General features: G+C 40.4%; 1 pseudogene; it reads right to left on the bottom strand.

The window, feature by feature from the left end:
- Positions 1–1,380: 1,380 nt before the first annotated feature.
- On the bottom strand, positions 1,381–4,046 carry LOC116476631 (adenylate kinase 4, mitochondrial-like; annotated as a pseudogene).
- Between the last annotated feature and the right edge of the window lie 11,150 nt (positions 4,047–15,196).

Below are 15,196 nucleotides of genomic sequence, written 5' to 3'. Positions count from 1 at the left end.
GATGTAGTGATTCTATTTTCAGACAGGTACAGTGCAGTCAAGAACATTATACCCAGCAAAGCTGCCCTTCAATAGCTTCTGCAGCTGTTCAAAGTCAGCAATAACTGTGAGCACCTCAGTAGCATAAGCTGTAGAAGTTTGTGGGATGGCAGTGGCAGTGTAGGTTGTTAATAGCTCCTCAGTATCAAGGGCTTTTGAAGTCCTCCTTGTTTTCCCTACAATGAAGAGACTTAGAGGAGGGAATCCTTCTTGATATCAAGTGTGACATGGCTTACTATTAATAGCAGCTGCTGTAGCATTGGATTCCAGGTGCAGGTGCTTGAGGCAGCTGTGGGGCCAGGATCCAAGGTTCAGAGTCTCACAAACCTATTGTGATACCTGGGTCTTGAGGTGCAGGTTCATTCTCTGTAGCAGGATTGGAAGACCAGGTAGCCTACAGGACCAGAATCTATGACTCTGAGGCACAACCTAGCACTGCTCATGGAACTGGATTGTAGCTACAATTCCTATCTTTTGGGGGCACAGTACTGGCTCACCTCCAGGGAAGAAGGGGTGCTGTGGATGTTTGGGCCTTTGGAGCAGGGTATGGCTGCAATTTGGGTGTCTGACCCAATAAGGCTCAGTGTGTCAACTTGGGTCCCAGAGGATGAGGCACCATATAGTGACTCTAGACTCTGGAATGGTGGGGCTCAGCAGTATCCTGACTCTATGAGGCTACATGCAGTGGCAGCAGGTACCCTAAAATGGGGGAGCACAGCTATCATTTGGGCCCTGGGATATAGGGAAGAAATAGCGCAGCAATGATTCTTCTTTCCAAGGAGAACAGTGTTTCAGCAGCTCAGACACCAGAGAATTAATTATGCTCCAGGAAAGCAGGGTCCTAGAGTTTGGGCAAGGTTTCTGAGTTCACCCACTGCTCTGTTTCCCTGGGATGTGGTGTGTGCTATGTCAGCTCAGCCCTGAGATGTGCAGCTTTTAACAACTTGGCAAAGCACCACTTCCCCAGGGGGCGATGTGCTGTTTCAGTTCAGGCCCAGGTGATGTGACTGTTTTGGGCAGCCCAAGCATCACTTCCCTGAGATGCATGGCACTGCTTTAGCTTAGATACTGGAGTGTGTGACTGCTGTGGGTGGCCAAGACACTGTTTCTTGGGATGCAAGGAGCTGCAACAACTTAGGCACTGGGGAGGTGGGGCTCCTTTGAGTGGCCAAGGTACTGCTTTCCCAGGAGAAAGAGTTCCGCTTTGGCTACAGCTCAAGGAGAAGGAAGGAGCAAGTGGAGCAGCTCCACATCTGCTTGGTCTCACGGGAAAAAGTGTAACAGCTGCTCACAGCTTGATATGGGGATGTCTGGCTAGGGTGGTTCGGTGGTAGCTTAGTCTCAGGGGTGAGAAGAAGCCATGGCTATTTGTCTTTGGAGAAAGACACACTTCTGTAGTAGTTCCAGTTCCAAGATGGCACAGCACAGGAACCACTGGCCACAGGGGGCAGGGACAGTGTTAGCTCCTTCTCTGGAGACAGCATAGGTATATAGACCCCAGGAGCTGGTGAGGACTGTAGGGGACCAAGGTCTGTAGGTGTCCAAGGTGTTGATGGGTGTTCCTGGGATCGTCTTCATCTCTAACTGATGAAGATGAGTCAAGTCCTGGTGAAATACTATGAAGTATTTGTCTATAATCTTTGTGTTATGTTTAGTCCTCTTCACTGTCAAACTCTCCCTTTTCCCTCCGCTTCCTTAACTCTTCCTCATTTTCTAACGCTCTCTCTCAATTCAATCAAAGATCTGAGAGCATCATTTACATTTTAAAACTCATTTATATTAACATATTAATTCTCCTAGGTTTAATCCCTTTTTATATTTCAACAAATGATTTATTAATATTACATTACGACGAGTGACAAAATATTTGTATCTAATTCTAGGCATTGAGAATTAGATTCTAGAATGAATCGTTGGAATAGAAGAAAAATAAAGATTTTGTTTTCTCATAACTGTAAAACTGTCATCTTAGTCTAGGCACAGCTAATGCAACATTTTCTTCAACCCCACAGGCTCCATTCCCTTTACTACTTGTAATACTCTTGGGTCACTCACAGGAGAAAGATACTGTCAACATCAGTAGTTAGCAACATTTTCAAAATGCATTTTGTTGTCTTAGACATTATGCTGTTATTTCCGTAATCTCATACAGTCTTATTTACTTCTGTACATAAGACATGAGCTCTCAACATTCATGTAGGTGAATATTTCCCATGTTTTTTGAGGATTCCCAAAAGACTTCAGGAAGTTCCCAAAATAATTTCAAGTGTTTAATTTTTTCACAATAAAAGAAAGGAGCAGTGTCAATCCGTGAGAGTCAGACCAGCAGTTTAAGTAAGACCCTCTTCATAGCTCAGTTTCTGGTGCATGAAGAGATTCAATTAGCCTTCTTGCTCTCAGTTCTTAGAAGAATTTGAGAGGAATAAGAGCAATAACTACCTGTATTATTTCATAGCCTAAGAACAGAGAAAATAGATGTCAAAAAATAGATGTTAAAAAAACAGAAGCCAATTCCTTTCATCCTAGGATGTCTGAAAAGGAGAGATTGTATGGAGCATGGATGCAGAAAAGAAGGAGTTATGCCTATGAGAAAAAAATAAACTCTGGGCACAATCTCTCAAGGCCAGAGAAACAACCACTAAGAGCAATTAGTATCAATTTCATTGTCACTAGGAGGCCACATACCAGAGAACCTGGGACAAAGCCTGGGATAGAGCCTTTAGCATTCTTAGGCTTACTGGTGCTGTGGTTCAACAGTCTTTGAGGGGATGGAGAGAACCAGAGAGCGCCACCATCGTGTGTAAAAAGGATACTATAGCAACAAGAAAGCTGCAAAAATCAGCTAGAGTTGAGGTTGTACACCATTTGAAATCCACCCTGGACCCATTTGTATCCGCTTGCTTTCTTGTGAAGGGCTTGAGAAGTGCAGAAACACCTTAAACATGTGAAGGTGACCCTTTTGAAAGGCAGAAGAGGAACTCTTCATGAACTCTTTCTACTCATTAGTTTTCCTAGCACTTCACCATTAAAACTAGAAAAGAAGCTGCAAGCTATCTCAGCTAGCTTCTTATTTGGACACAATACCAATACTATAGACGCAATTGAATGCATGACTAAATCTTCCTGATTCTTCCATTGCACAGGGTCAATATGTGTCTTCGACTAAATAGCTGTGATCTTGTTCAAAAAAAGCCTGTAAACACAGGGCTTGATTTTGTTAGCCTCTATCCCAGAAAATTGGTGGATCACTCCTTGGCTTTTGTATAATTCAGTGACTGGCTTTGCCGCCTTGCACTGTCTTAGCCTTGCAGCAGCTGCTGTGGGTTTATCATCCTCATGCTAGACTAATGGCTCACCAGCGATGTCATCAATTCCACATACACGAGGTGGATTAAATTCCAGGTTATATACCATTCCACTAGGAGAGGATCTTTAAGTGTTTCAAGTGGAATGTTTAACCTGATCACTAGATTCACTTCACAGATTTTGTCCAGGACATCAGCTTGCCCTAATGTCCTAGGAAAGCCATCTAGGAGGCAGTGCTGCCACATCTATTCTCCAACTCCAGCATCATTAGGCATGTGATCACAGGTCTGGAACCAAAAGACCTTTCTCTGTGTACTGCTTGGCCAAAAAGACCTTTCTCTATGTACTGCTTGGCCAAAAAGACCTTTCTCTATGTACTGCTTGGCCAAAAAGACCTTTCTCTATGTACTGCTTGGCCATGTCACTAACTCCGGTGTTGGCCTTGATGTTCTCCCGCAAGCAGTGGCTACTAGAGAAATGTCGGAGGCCTGAGTTCTGGGCAATCCTCTCGCACAAGGTGCCCTTGCCCTAGGCAAGCAGCAAGAGGATGACCGCACAGGAGTCTAGAAGCCATTGCCTTTGCTAGGAGGGGGTGGCCAAATGCGCAGCCCAGATAGCAGTCCCAGAGGGAGCTCCGGAGAGTTTTGTTTCTTGGCTTCTACTTCTGGCACCTTCTGCTCATACTGGGACTTGCCAGCCATCCGCCCTTTGGCTGGAGGCAGAACTCCAGGAGGCCACGAACAGACCCTGCAGGCTGACCTTTTATTTTCAATTCTTAAAGACATTTCAGAAAATTAGGGCAGACATGGTAGGTAATTTTGTAAGAGTAGACATGCCTTTTTCTTAGGCATAAAATCACACTGTAGGAGCACCCGATACTCCAAGGATTCAAACAAAATCCTCTCTCCTCACAAAAATGTAAGCAACAAGGCAAAATTAAATAGGCAGAGATTAATTTACTCTTGAAGGAGAAGAATAAAAGAGTCTCTTGCCTGATCCAGGCATATATATATATATATATATATGTATATGAAGCACCCCTTCTTCCCTGGAGGTGGGCCAGTGCTGTGCCCTGCTCCCAAAAGATAGGAATTGTAGCTACAATCCAGTTCCATGAGCAGTGCTGGGTTGTGCCTCAGAGTCATAGATTCTGGTCCTGTAGGCTACCTGGTCTTCCAACCCTGCTACAGAGAATGAACCTGTACCCAAAGACCCAGGTATCACAATAGGTTTCTGATATATATATATCACACACACACACACACACACACACACACACGTGTGTGTTTCTATTGCTGAGTGCCCTTGAAACCTTAGTTATCTCCAAACCCCCTATTCTCAGAACTAGTAGTACGCAGGAGAAGGCAAGGATTTGAGGACAAATGTCCCAAAATCCCAAAGAGAGTGTGACCAAAGAGACTGACAAGATAGAAATGCAGAAATAAATCCAGGGGAGCCTAAACTAAGAAGAAGGTGGGGAAAGTGTCAAAAGCTTGTGAATCCTAGCTACTGGAGTGCAGGCTGTTTGGCATTTAAAATAGGTATTTGTGATGGATAATGATAAATATGGGGTATTAGAAAAACATTATTGATGTTTATTTCAGATATTGGAAATTAGTAAAATTAAATGAGCAAGATTGTAAATAAGGTTTAGCATATAAAGGAATTCTAATTACCTTTAGGGTTAGTCTATTTTACCCTAACCTTAACCCTAACTGTTTTTGCGAGTTGCTTACAAAATCAGAAAATCATTCATGTGAGCTGCTTACAAAATTATTTATGTGAGCTGCTTACAGTTTTAGAAATAATGGTATATGGCTATGCAGCATAATAATGCTTGCATGGATCAAGTTAACTTGTGTTATTTTGTGTGTGATTTCAACAGGAAATCCTGTTTGTGCATGCTCTATGTAATTTATTATTCATGTAACATGGCTCTTTACTCACCAAATGAAGAAGCATAGCAGAAATTCCTCAGAACTTATTTAAACACAGAAGTACTATGTTTGTAATGCTGGGCATTGTTCTGAACATTATACAAGTATTAGCTGGTTTAGTCTTTACAACAACAATGTTCTGTTGTACTATTAAGCCCATTTTATACCTAAGAAAATGAGGCATAAAGAGGTTAAATAACATAGACAAAGCAAAACAATGAGTTAATGGTGGTGAAAAGAGTGTTTGAACCCAGGCAGCTTGTCTCTGGTATCTTTGCACTGCTGTAAGGTTGAAGTGTCTCTGGGTTAAACCAAGTATCTAGTTCCTTTGTCCTCAGTGAGGTAGAATCAGCAACTGGAGGGAGGAAATGAGTTGCTCTAGAACTGAACATCAGCTGAACATCAGGGTGGCTCAACAGAAAGAAAGGAGACAAAAGTAATGTAATAAAAGCCAATAGATTTCAAAACAAAGTATTCTAGAGTCAATTTTTGTACACTTCTCTTCTGTAGAAAGAGTTAATTACTACTGGGAAATTTTGGGTGTTATTTAATATTTACAAAGCTGTTTCTAAGAGAAAAGCCTTGAAATCCCATTAGGTAAGTCAATCCAAGTTATTCTTTGCTGCCTTTAGTCCAAAAACACTTTATCACAAAATAAAACAGTAATAACCATGCATACTAATGACCCTGAGTCAACAAGAACCTTCCCCCACACACATATAAACAAACACACACACGAATATGTACACATTTATACAAGTTAAGACATCAAAGATGTATGTGATCTACTTTAAAATATTTCCATTAATATCAAGTCAAAGAAATTGATGTTTTGATGCATCTTTGGGTAAACATCATGAATGTGAAATTCCTGATTCTTTCTATGTGACCCTCTGAACTGAATGTTTATAAAGCATAATATAAAATATTTTAGTCTAATAAATTCACCTGCACCAATCTATTCAACTTCAAAAACTATTGTCTACTATTCTTTTATCATCTGTACCTCTATCCCCTCTCTACCCCTCCTTGATTATTATTATTTATAGTTTTTCTTATATACATTGTATATATGCATTGAATGAAATATATACATATACACACACACACACACACACTGATAGAAATGTGCAAATCTTAGCAGCACAGTTTTGACTAATGCATATACACATGAAATCCATATACTTTTTTTTTTTTTTGAGACAGGGTCTCACTCTTTCGTCCAGCTGGAGTGCAGTGGCGTGATCTCGGCTCACTGCAGCCTCTGCCTCCTGGGTTCAAGGGATTCTCGTGCCTCAGCCTCCTAAGTAGCTGGGACTACGGGCGGGCACCACCATACCCAGCTAAGTTTTGTTTTTTTAGTAGAGACAGGGTTTCACCATGTTGCCCAGGCTGGTTTTGAACTCCTGACCTCAAGTGTTCCGCCTGCCTAGGCCTCCCAAAGTGCTGGGATTACAGGCCTGAGCCACCATGCCCAGCCCCACATACTTATTATAATATAGAAGATTTCACCAGAAAGTTCCTTTGTGTTATTTCCTCCATCTCTTGTGGTAGTCAGCCTCTAAGATGGCCTGTACTTGTTAATATTATGCCCGTGTGTAATGTCTTTCCACATTAAATAATGTTGACCAGGGTAACAATAAGATACGGTGGAAATGATGGAGTTTCTCTTTTGTGATTGGTTTATAAAGACATTGCAGATCTCTGGGTTTTTTTTTTTTTTTTTTTGCTCCGTTGCCCAGGCTGGGGTGCAGTGGCGTGATCTTGGCTCACTGCAACTTCTGATTCCCAGGTTCAAGCTATTCTCCTGCCTCAGCCTCCCGAGTAGCTGGGATTACAGGCGTGTGCAACCACACCCGGCTAATTTTTGTATTTGTGGTAGAGACAGGGTTTCGCCGTGTTGACTGGGCTGGCCTCGAACTCTTTACCTCAGGTGATCCGCCTGCCTCAGCCTCCCAAAGTGCTGGGATTACAGGCACAAGCCACTGTGCCTGGCCACCATTGCAAATTTCTCTAGGGGAAGCCAGCCGCCAAATTGTGAGGGCACTCAAGTAGCTTAATGGAAAGACTCACATGGCAAGAAATTGAGGCCTGCTGTCAACAGTTAGCAGGGAACCAAGACCTTTTGCCAACAGCCATCTTGGAAGTGAATAAACCAGCCCAAATCAAGTCAAACCTTGACCAGCCAATGTACTGACCTCAGTCTTCTGAGAGATCCTGAACCAGAACCATTGGGCTATACCAGTCCAAAATTTCTGACCCACAGAAATTATTTGATAATAAATTCTTGTTATTTCAAGCTGTTAAATTTGGGGTGTTTGTTATGTAACAACAGATACTACTAAACCCCTGCTATCTCTGTTCTGATTTTTTCCTTATGATTAAATTTGCCTACTTTTGAATGTCATATAAATAGAATCATACTATGTTTTATTAAAAATAAAATTATGTAATTTAATTCTATTCTTAATAGTTTGAGCTTTTCCCTGAAATTTTTCTAATGAAATGTTTTGCTCACTGAATCACAAAAGAGCAGCAACCAATGGAAAAGCACCTCTTAATTGCCTAGCAATTTCTTATTTGAGTGTGCATATATGTACACTCAAATGTGTATGTGTTTAATTATTTAGACTTTTAAACATATTTTCTTTTTCTTTAAGAGAAAAAATTTATTTAAATCTGTAGGAATGACTCTTTTGAGATGTCTCACATAAACTGGTTTCCATGAGGACCTATCTCAGGGCCTTGAACCTGTTCAATAAATATACAGTAAATAAATACATAACTAAATCAATCAGTTATTGCCATCAATTCTGATTGCCTGAGTCAAAGAGGTTCAGACTGTGTGATCCTTCCTACTTGTTCTGCATTTTGTCACTCACACTTCCTAAACTTTCACCTATGTTACAAATCGTACAGGTAGGTGTCCAACAGGGCCAGCCTGAGCCTTCTGTAGCAATGAAAAGCAGCTGGGACCATGTCTTGCATCACTGTGGACTTAAAGCACATACCCTACTTAACACCTGCAGGCTTTGGCTGGTAATTCTGTCCCCAAGAATGTCAAGACTAAGTCACAAAGATGTACAGAAGACAATGCCTCTTTTCTGAATACAGTCTCTCTTTTGCCAACCTCTCTGAATAATACTGTTACTCATTTTGGAAAGAATATGCGATGTGTAATTCCAAACATAGAAAAATGTAGATGAATTTTATCTACAGCCAGTATACTGTGTGAAAACTATTCTATAATGAAAATTTTGAAAGAAGACTCTAGTCTGTTGCTTAGATGGTATGGAATTATAGAATCTGGCATTAGCAATAATAACTTCTTGGTAGTCCTTGGGCCATCTTTTCTCACACATTTGGGAGACTAGGTCAAATAGAAATGTTTATATTTGTCTACAGATGAATCATTAATTCAAAACATTGGGAAGATGGGCTTCCATAGTCATTCTTAGAAAGCCAAGTTCACCTTGTTCTCTTGTGCTGATTTTAAAAAATCTTTTTTTTTTTAAATGTTAAGTGTGTGTGTGTGTGTGTGTGTGTGTGTGTGTGTGTGTGTAGAGAGAGAGAGAGACAATGTTTTGCTATGTTGCTCAGGCTAATCTTGAACTCCAGGCCTCAAGTGATCCTTTCATTTCAGCCTCTCAAAGTGCTTGGATTACAGGTATGAGCCACTACACCCAGCCCTATACCTTTTCAAAAATATGTTTATCTTTCTTTTATTAAAAAAAAAATTTAGGCTTGAAATCTCAGCACTTTTGCAGGCCGAGGCCGGACGATTGCTTGAGGTCAGGAGTTCGAGAACAGCCTGGGTGACATGGTGAAACCCCGTCTCTACCACAAATACAAAAATTAGCCAGGTTTGGTGGTGCATGCCTGTAATCCCAGCTACTGGGGAGGCTGAGACATGAGAATTGCTTGAACCCAGGAGGCGGAGTTTGCAGTGGGCCAAGATTGTTCCACAGCACTCCAGCCTGGGCAGCAAAGTGAGACTCTGTCTCAGAAAAAAAAGCTATATAGCTAAAAGTGGTTCATTCTCATTGAAGCCGTCGCTAGGAGAGTGGAATGCCGAAAGCAGATAACCAAGATGTAAGTTCTTAAGACTCCAGATATGAGGGGACATGCCAAAAAGACAAAAGAGCCAACTTGAAGGGGCTCCCATTGACTAAATCTGGGACAATTGGAACAAAAAAATTAATGATGATAGTTATAATCCATGAATAAAATAAGAATCCATGCTGATAGAAATAAATCATTGAACAAATACATAAATGAAGGATTATGAAAATCCATTTTTTGAAGTAGAATTCTTAGTAACATGCACAGATTGATGGAAATAGAAAAATCATTATTTGGCAAACACCACAGTAATAATTGTTTTAAGATCAAGATTCATCAATGGGTGATAAAATTCATTCCTGAAAGTATTTACATAGTGTCAAAGTATCTTCCTGCAAGACAATTATTAGTTACAAGGAGAAAAATAGTAACTTTACAGTAGAGAAACCAGGCAGATACCACTTTAACCAAATGATCAGTTAGTCTCAAAGCTGAAGAAACACATTGATACCATGTGTCTTCTAATAAGCCCCAAGGAAGAGGACACAAAATCATTTCTGTTGTATTCTTACTAAAAAATGCATAACCTGAATTTAATCATAAGCAAACATCAGCAAGCCCAAGCTGAGGGATATCCTACAAAACACCAGGACTGTACTCCTCATAAATGTCAAGGTCTTGAAAAGCAAAGAAAGACACAGAAATTATCTGGATCAGTGCTTTAGAACTTTAGCATATATCATAAACACCTGGGACAGCTTGTTAAAAACACAGATTGCTGGCTGGGCATGATGGCTCACACCTATAATCCTGGCAGTTTGAGAGGCTAAGGTGGGAGGACTGCTTGAGTCCAGGAGTTCTAGACCAGCCTGTGTAACACAACATAGTGAGATCCTGTCTCTAAAAACAATTTTTTTTTTTTTTAATTAGCAGCGTGTGGGGATGAGCCTATACTCCTAGCTACTCAGGAAGCTGAAGGTGGAGGATCCTTGAGCCCAGGAGTTTGAGACTGCAGTGAGCTAAGATCCCACTACTGCATTCCAGACTGGACAACAGTGCCAAACCCTGTCTCAAAAGACAAAATAAAACAAAACACGGATTGCTGACCCCCCAATCCCCACTCAGAGTTTCTAATTAGTAGGTCTGAGATGGGGTCTGAAAATCTGCATATCTAACAAGTTCCTAGGTGACAACACATGCTGGTGAGCTGGGGGATCTCCCTCTTTGAGAACCAATGTTCTAGAATGTGCAAGCTATGGCCCATCAGCTACCTTCAACCTGTCAATTGTTTTTCTAAATAGAATTGTAGTGGAACATAGCCACGCCCATTTGTGTATACTCTATGGCTACTTTTGGCCAAGTTGAGTAGTTCTCATAGAGACTGTCTGCCCTAACGAACACAAAAAAATATTTACTATCTGGCCCTTTATAGAACAAGTGTGCTGAACTGTGTTCTATAATCTAGATTAGCTAAGCAACATGACAATGTATGTGTGATCCTGTCTTAAATTAGAACCTACATAAGAAAAAAGGATATTTAATGAGACAATTGTCAAAATTTGAATAAGGTCTGTAGACTAAATAATAAATTTTATCAATATTACTTTTCTGGCTTTGGTCATCATACTATGATTATATAAGAAATTAACATTTCCGCCGGGTGCGGTGGCTCACGCCGGTAATCCCAGCACTTTGGGAGGCCGAGGCGGGCGGATCACGTGGTCAGGAGATCGAGACCATCCTGGCTAACACGGTGAAACCCCGTGTCTACTAAAAATACAAAAAATTAGCGGGGCGTGGTCGCGGGCTCCTGTAGTCCCAGCTACTCGGAGAGGCTGAGGCAGGAGAATGGCGTGAACCCGGGAGGCGGAGCTTGCAGTGAGCCGAGATGGCGCCACTGCACTGCAGCCTGGGCGACAGAGGGAGACTACGTCTCAAAAAAAAATAAAAAATGAAAAAAAAATTAAAAGGAAAAAGAAAAAAGAAAAGAAATTAACATTTTTAGAACCTGGATGAAGAGTATATGGGAATTGTTTGTACAGTTTTTATAATTTTGTGGAAGTATAAAATTATTTTGAAATAAACGTTCAGGAAAAAACCTAAAACAGAAAAAAAAAAACAATTTTTGTCCCTTATAAGATTATATTACATAGGTAATTGGGCTGAAACTGTGTTAACAAAGTGTACTTGAGCTATGAATGATTAGTTACCTCAATCTGAATTGCTCCCTGAATAGTGAGGAAAATTACACTAATCCCCCAGTTACAGAATAAACTTCAATCTATGGCTCAGTAATTGATTTTGAATTTTACCCAGATATAGAAGACATTCTCTCTGCATTTCAAAAAAAAAGAAGCAGTTGACACCCAATTGGCCTCTCAACCACAGCTCTTGGTCAGGAGATATTGCTTGTCAGGAGCTATATATACACGTATACACACACGTATATATACACACACACACACACATATATATATATACATATATGCAGGAGGATAGAAAAGAAGTGGGTAGAATTCACATCTATTCTAAAATTACTTCGCAGAAATATGCAGGAGCAGAACTGTACCTGACTGGCTCATAGTAAACATTTTCTATTATCAGTTGCTCTCATTGATACTATTATTGTGCTTGATTTTGTTGTAATGAAACTCCCAGATTGTCAGCTAGTGAGTGTCTTTGTAAGGACCAAAGAGGTACTGTTTGGGACACATATCAAGGTGTGCCTACTTCAGGCAACTGAGCAACGTGGAGATTCTGGAGTGGGGAAGAATTTCAGCTTCGAGTACAGCTCTTTACCCACAGACTTCTCTGTAGTCCATTCTTGTGTTCCTTTCCCACTTCCTCTAGCAGACACACGGCAAAGAGGAATTCATTCTAATTTTCTTTTTTCCTCTAGCCCAGACCTTTTAAACTTGGTGCAGATTCTTTCTGGGAACCAAACAGATCTATGATTTGTCTGGATTAAGTAAATAGCTTCAACAATTTCTAATCTCACATAATTTAAAAATAACAAATTTCTTTTAAAAGAAGCAGGGCAATGTGCAATTTTTCCCCTTTTACATGACTTTTTGCTTTTAGTTTACACTAGCAATTTCTTCACTGAGGTCTCAGGCCTGGTACTTAGGCCTGCCATAGGCACTGAACTCAAGGAAAAGCTCTTCTGAGTAGTGATGGAGCTCCCACCCCTCCTGCACATGCTCCCTCCGCAGGAAACTCAGAGTTCTCTTTCCTCCTGATTAGCCTTGATGGGTGACCTGGTGCTGAGTTTCTGCCCTCTTGAAATTTTATGACCAGTGATAGAAAAGAAGTGGGTAGAATTCACACATCTATTCTAAAATTAGCTCACAGAAATAAGTTGGGGAAAGCCGGTGAAGTCTCTAGAAGCATATTCCACCTGCTATGACCTTGTTTCTCTTAGACAGATTCCTACTAATTCCCCTTTTGCACATTTTCTTTAGTCCTCACAATATTAATACTAATGTCAGGTAAGCATCAGTATCTTCATTTTCTAGGTAAGGAAATGAAAGCTTAGGGATAAATAATTTGCTTGGAATATACAGCTTGTAATTCTCAGCTTGTTCTTATCTAGCTTATTTTTGCTTCATTTATTTCTCAAAGATTACAGGTAATATAACAGGATCACTCTTATGCTTACTGAACAAGGTCTACAAGGAAAGCCTTTCTCATCATCCAACGCTGTTTTCAAATTCCCTTTTCCACACAGATCAAAACTTACACACACACACACACACACACACACACACACACACACACACAGCTCTTATACAATAAATGATGCCAATACCAGCTCCTCGACACCCCAAAGATTTAGGGAAAGTCTAACTTTGAGCCTCAGCAGCCCCTTCTTCCAAATTCACACTTTCTCCCATGACAGTCTCACTCATCTAAGGTTTCCTTTGGAAGAAAAAGCATCCTGCCATGTGGCTAAGGGCAGGGGCTGTGTTTTGGTAGAGAGGAGCAGAGAGAACCTTTTATCCCAAGAGTGGGTGCTTTTGTTTGGTGGGAGAGTTGGCTGGCTGACTGCTGCATGTCCCCTTTGACCTGATATGGAACTTGCAGGCCTTGGAAGCTGTCAAGGATGCCAAACAGTTGCAGCATCTTTGTTGGATCAACGGTAGATCCACATTTCACAAGGGAGTACTGTATTGCATTGCATTTCAAAATAATTTTCTCAACAAACTTATTTTTTTGTCTATTTTAATTTTTAAAAGTGAATGTAGGGATTGAGGATGTTGTGGTATGATAATGGCAATGTGGTTATTTAAGAAAATATAAGTTCTTAAAGAGATGTATACTGAAATGTGTATGGGTGAAATGTTAGATTAGCTTTAGCGTACTCTAGCAACAGTAACAACCAAAAAACCAGACAAAGCAAGTAGGAAAAAATCTTGATAATCACTGACTCTGGTTGTTGGATAAATTGGGGTTAATTTTACTGTTGGTTCTACTTTTGTCTATATTTTTGACATTTTTCATAACAATAATTGAAAATGTGAGAGGGTGAGCCTGTAAGATGTGTAGAGAAGGCAACAGTGTCATTTCCAAGGCTCTCCAGCTTCTACTTTTTTGAGTATGTTTATTTTATTCTTTATAATAGAAATGTCAACTTACTCTCTGAGTCTCAGTTTTATTCATCACTTGTTTTACGGTCACCTATATTTTTAGGAAGTGGTAAATAGGTCATGAAATCCAACAAACAATGAGAAGGAGTGTAATTTCTAAAAGATTGGAACTCTTTATTTGGGTCTCTGTCCTGTTACTTAGAGCAGACGTTAAAGTAGTTGTTTAAGCATTAAATAAAAAGCAGATGTTTACATAAAAAAGAACAACTAAAAACAGGTATAAGAAACACTTTGGTGTTTATTATAAGTGATATAATAATAAATAATGACATGATACATAAGAGTATACAACATTAACAAAAATTATTTTAACAGAATATTATAAATATTGATGATAATCCTGTAGATTATTATAATTTTCAATATAAAACATATAATATTGATATCCCACCATCATGTTGATAGCTATATAAAACATATAATAAATATTGATATCCCACCATCATGTTGATAGCTCTGTGTACAAAGCAGCAGTAGGCCTTGTGAGCCCCAGCCTTCTTTCAGGTGATGTATTAAGTCAGATTAGGCTGGGTTATGCTGTGGTAACAAATCTCGCTTGCTTACTCAAGCTCTATGTCTTTCATGTTATAAGAGCTTGTGAAATAGACATCAAAACAAGTATGTTTCAGGTTGCCACTGCAGAGGAGGAGAGAACTGGAGGGTCGTTTGTCCCGAAGTAGGATGTATTCCTTTTACGTATATGCCCACGGCTATTCAGTGAGCAGTAAATGTCTCTGCCACAGGTGGGTATATGGCAAATGTAGCCCCACCGTAGATCTGAATGTGCTATCACTTCTGGCTGGGAAGATCCAAAAAGGCTTGGGAAAGAAGTATTTTTTTTTCTTTTATTTTTTTTGAAACGGAGTCTTGATCTGTCACCCAGGCTGGAGTACAGTGGCATGGTCTTGGCTCAGTGCAACCTCCACCTCCCGGGTTCAAGTGATTCTCCCATCTCAGCCTTCCGAGTAGCTGGGATTACAGGCGCCCACCACCACACCCAGATAATTTTTGTATTTTTAATAGAGACGGGGTTTCACCATGTTTGCCAGGCTGGTTTTGAACTCCTGACCTCAAGTGATCTGCCCTCCTTGGCCTCCCAAAGTGCTGGGATTACAGGCATGAGCCACCTCGCCTGGACTGGGAAAGAAGAATTGTTTTTGTGGGATCTAGATTGAACAGTCTTTAGAGAAGCAGTTCTGGGAGTGA

This window comes from Hylobates moloch, unplaced genomic scaffold, assembly GCF_009828535.3.
Source record: "Hylobates moloch isolate HMO894 unplaced genomic scaffold, HMol_V3 SCAFFOLD_2, whole genome shotgun sequence".
In the NCBI taxonomy this organism is placed as follows: domain Eukaryota; kingdom Metazoa; phylum Chordata; class Mammalia; order Primates; family Hylobatidae; genus Hylobates; species Hylobates moloch.
Note: the sequence above shows the minus strand (reverse complement) of the source record. Positions and strands in the feature narration are given on the sequence as shown.